The 5,080-nt window shown below is 36.9% G+C and overlaps 1 pseudogene; it reads right to left on the bottom strand.

The window, feature by feature from the left end:
• Positions 1-4,112: 4,112 nt before the first annotated feature.
• On the bottom strand, positions 4,113-4,210 carry LOC111718804 (annotated as a pseudogene).
• Positions 4,211-5,080: the final 870 nt, after the last annotated feature.

Below are 5,080 nucleotides of genomic sequence, written 5' to 3'. Positions count from 1 at the left end.
CATCACCTGCCTGTTTAGTATATCACTAGTCTGAGGATTCTGGTTGGCTGAAAAGATATATTAAGGTTTCAGTAAAGATTGGAAGAGGGAGGGAGGGAGGGTTAAGACAGAGGATTTGGATTTTTTTATTCTCTTTCTTTTTTGCTTAAAACCAACATACCAACTAGCACTGTAACTCAAAATCTATGTAAGCCCAATACAGCTACTTTGTAAAGAGAGCTGTCAGCAGGTAGAAATACATCCTATTCTTGCCTCTATATAGAATTCTTCTGTAGCCATTTAATGTAAAATCACATTATGTAAGTAGTGGTACATTTTCTCACCTACTGGGTAGTTGTTCAACTCAACCTACTTAGGGATTTGGGGGCCATCACAGACACACACAGACAACACAAGATGTCGTCTCAATGACTCCCTTTCAAAAGAGAAAAAAAAATTTATCACTGTATTATCCAGTGAGAACAGTCAGTGGGAAGGGGGGAAGAGGAGGGGGGAGAGGAATGGACCCTAAGAAGTCCACAAGATCAAAATACGAATGCTATAATGAGGACAAATTACGTTTGTTTCATTTCCAATCCTTGTTACTATCTTCTTCATGATAATAGATTCAGATTTTGTGCCATTTTCTGTTCTTATTAAGGGGAAAGTGGTATCAATTTTAATGCCTCATCTGTAAAGTAAAAAGCACACCCGCTAATAGAATGCATTTTCCATCCACGGACCAAACATTGGGAAAGTCTTGCAGCTGACTGGCGGCACATTGGAATAAAGGGCCCTCCTTTCCCTGCCTGTATCCTAATGGAGGCTTTGGAAAGGTTGGTACCCAAACAATACCAACCATTTAGAACTTTATTCCTTTTTGTTAACTTCTTCAGATCTACTTAATTCAGACATACTTTCATATCATTTTTTATTATAATATAATTCATTTACTTAGGATTGGGAGGTTTTTTGTTGTTTGGTTTTTTAGGTTTTGGTTTTGTTTGGGTTTTTTTGGCATTTGGTTTAGTATCTCTCTGGCTTCAGACACACAGCAAAGAGAATAGCTATTTGGCTCCATAATGCATATAAACCTGAAGGAGGGAGGCTCACAAGCCTTTATAATCTGACACAGCTACACATAAAATTAAAAAGACATGAGTAGGGCAAAAAGGTTGCCGAGTACATGATAAAATCCACATCAGATTAGAGGCAGAAGGGAGTTTATCAACTCCAAAACCCAAGCCTTTACACAGTTCCTTAAAAATCACAGATTATTCCTTGCTTCTACTAAAATAGCATTTGTTCTGCTCTCCGAGAGCTCCTGCCACCAGAACCAAGCAACCTGACTAACAACCCAACTCAGAAATCAGATCCTGGAAATGCCATCTCAATTCCTTTCCCTCTAGTCATGCAAGAGAAATATCTTCTTCTTTCTGTTTTTTAAGCCTAGATTTTCCATATCATGTCATAAAAGATCCTTTATGAATCTGTGGGGTTAAGGAAAAGATGGAGGAGCAGTCCAAATAGTTGCTGTAGGACTCTTGGAATACTAACAATCTGCTATTTATTTAAGTATCAATTAGCAAACATTTATTAAGCATCTGCTTGCTATGCACATTAGATGCTGAAAGAGATAAAAAGTGAATAAGGTTCTTGCCTTTAAGGAATTTTCTAAAGCAGTTGTAGAGATAAGACATATGCACACGAAAAGATAATTACCAATAGAAGGCAGTACAGTATTTCATGCATCTTTGACATATTATAGCTAAAAGGGACCTTAAAGACAAAATTCAAAATAATTTAAATTCAAACCCTTCACTTTACATATGAGGCAAGTGATGTGCTCAAAGAGCCTCTGGGAGCAAATACAAAATCAGCAGGTCATTTAAAGGCCTTCCATAATGGGATTCGGACCTACATCTACAGATTTATTTCCCATTACTCTACTTCATGCTCTCTATATTCCAGACAAACCAAAGATCAACCATTCTCTGAATATCTTGTCTCCAGCATTTGTCCATGTATATAACTTAGCTCCTCATAGCTGTAATGCACCTTTTCTTTAATGCTGTCTCTACTAATCCAATAATCTAAAAATAAGCTACTTTAAAAAAAAAAAAGTTTTTCCTGATTTTCCCCAGCCCCCAGCAACTTTTCCCTTTCTCAAATTATTTTGTATTTATTTAGGATCACAGATTGAGACCTGGAAGCAATCTTAAAAACCTTGTAGTCCAACCCCAGCATTTTATAGATGAGGAAATTCTGGCCCAGAGATGTCAAGTGTTTTTTTTCAAAATCACATAATAAATAGCAGAACTGGGATTTGAACCCAAATCCACACATGAAATTATATATTCTTTGAACTGTACCATACTAATGAGTGTACATGTTATAGATACTATCCCTCCTAGCAAAATATGTTTTGTTTTAAGTACAGTAGTGAAAATAGTTACGGAGTGAATTAAGTGACCTCTGAAAGAACCCAATTGATTAATGACAGAACAAGGTCTAGAGTTCAGGTTTTCCTAACTCTCTCTTCTGTGCAGAGTAAGGGATAGGGTGCTGGATTTGTAGTCTGAGAATATTAGTTCAAATTTTTCTAAGGTACTCATTAGCCATAAGTTCAATGAATTTCAGTTTCTTCATCTGTAAAATGAGGGGGCTGGATTTGATTGGTCCCTCCCAGTTCTAAATCTATTATCCTATGATTTTCTACCATGATTCAGTGGCTATTATGCAATGGGCAGCTGGTAAGTGGGCATTAGCAAGCTTGGCTGATTTCAAAGGAAGCAAACTTGTTTGTAGAGAGGAATGGGAATGTGAAATGATGGAACAGCTTTACAGAAATCCGAAGCCTGTACAGACATTTTGTCACAAATTCCAATCTGTGATGAAAAGGAGTCTTTCTGGATGGCTCCAGACTTGGGGTGAATTCAAAAAGCCCTAGTCAACCAGAGTCAGTCCTTTGAGTAGTCTATGCTTGTAATATCTCATCGATTGTATTAGGGTGGGAGAATATGGACCTCAATTTTTACATCAGTGTTCATTCTTTGATATTTTCTATTTAAGGTGAAAGATATTAAGGTGGCCTTTACATTGTAAGCAATAAAAGATCAAGAGAATGAACTACTGGGAAATCTTGGGATAGAATCCATGCCAGACTTGTAAACCAGCCAGTCCCACATTGAAGCTTTGAGGAAAGAGAGAGGGAGGAAGTAATATTACACTAAGCACTTTACAAAGAATATCTCTTTTGATCCTCATAACTACTATGGGAGGTAGATGCTATTCCCATTTCACTGATGAAGAAACTGAGGCTAACATAAATTATGTGACTTGCCCATATTCACACAGCTATTCAGCGTTTGAGGATGGATTTAGACTCTAGTTTTCCTGCTTTCAGGTTGCTATTCTCTTCATCTCCTGTTATTCTAAATGTTGCCAAGGAGGAGTAACTTTAGTGATTTAACCCCATTGAAGTTCATGAGCCATGGAGTCATCCATCAGGTATGCTACATTTGGACAGGAACTTGTTAAAACGAATGATATATATAGAAACTATAGAAACTATGCGGTCACTTTGCCCTCAAAATCAAAGGAGTTGAGGGCAAAGTTCGCCACTCAGGTATTAGGGGGGTTAATGTTTGCATTTCTATCTCTGTAAAATTTAACAGAAAATTATTCTTAAACTTTCATGTTGAGATTGGAATCAGGAAGGTATGTATTCAAATTTCACCTCTGATGCTTATGAGCTCTACAATTATGGAAAATCATTTGGTCTCAGTTTCTTCATCTGTATAATCAAGGGGATTGGACCAAATGGGCTTAGATGTCCCTCCCAACTCTATAGCTATGATTCTATAAAGAGCAACTTTGCCAATCAAAATGGAAATTCAGGGCCTTCCTCTTATCCCTAACAAATAAAGAAAATGAGCAGTGAATGATAGCTTAATAGCATGTCTTTGAGCTATTGTGGAGAGAAGTGTATGCTTATTAAAACTATTTTCAAGGAATAACACTGGTTACGGTATAGGAGCAGAGCCTTCAGGAGGGTAAAATGGAAGATATTTTAAAGTAATTTTTTCAATGCATCATTTTTAATGCTCCATAGCCTATAGATTTTTATCCTTTAAAAAAAGGAATGATTCAGAAATTTGCATGTCATATTTGCACAGGGGCTATGCTAATCTTTTCTGTATCAATCCAATTTTGGTATTTATAACGTTCCAGGGACGGCTCAAAATCTCCATCAGCCAGTAGCATACAGAAAACACCATTTTAAAACATTACAATAGATATAAACATGTCTTATATAAGACCTACAGTCAGAGTTCAAGAGCCAGCATCAAAGATCATATTTATAAATAACATCAAACCAGTCATTGCATGATCAATTCTAATGGATTACTGAACCCATACTGTAAAACACCATTATCCCACAATGGATGGGAAAAGGGATGTTCTTGTGAATTTCATATTATAGTGAATTTAATATATTTAACCATTAAACTCCAGGGTGAAACAGAGTGAACAGGAAACTTGTTAAGGGATAATCAGAGAGGAGGAGTCATGGAGGAGAGACACAGGAAATGAAAAATAACTGATAACAACAAGGGAGTCCCAGAGAGATGAAAGAATTACAAAGAAGGGGAAAAACAAAAACATAACATACAATTGCATAGCAAAAAGCATCAGGTTTTTATAAAATGTTATAGTTCTTTGATTTGGTAGGCCCCTCAAAAGAAATAATACTTTGAATTTGACACAAGGCATATCAGAAAGAGTGAGGTTGACAAGTTCCTGACCATCAAGCCTGAAGTCATTTGAGTGATTGTATCCACCCATTCGTCATGCTTTAGAGATTACAAATGAGACAGATTCCTTACCAGCTATCCTTTAGATCAAAAACTGAGCCAACGACTATTTTATTCGTAACAATATCACCTTTCTCCTCTCTTAGGTCACAGGGCAAGGTTACTGCCCTGGGGAGGGGAAAGGCAGGGGGGGGAATCATCTTCAACCAACAAGAAAAGAAGTGATGCTTTTACTCTCTCCAAATTCTTACCCATCAGGTAATCAATCAATCACAGACTTCAAT

The sequence above is a fragment of the Sarcophilus harrisii genome, chromosome 2 (genome assembly GCF_902635505.1).
Source record: "Sarcophilus harrisii chromosome 2, mSarHar1.11, whole genome shotgun sequence".
NCBI lineage: Eukaryota > Metazoa > Chordata > Mammalia > Dasyuromorphia > Dasyuridae > Sarcophilus > Sarcophilus harrisii.
Note: the sequence above shows the minus strand (reverse complement) of the source record. Positions and strands in the feature narration are given on the sequence as shown.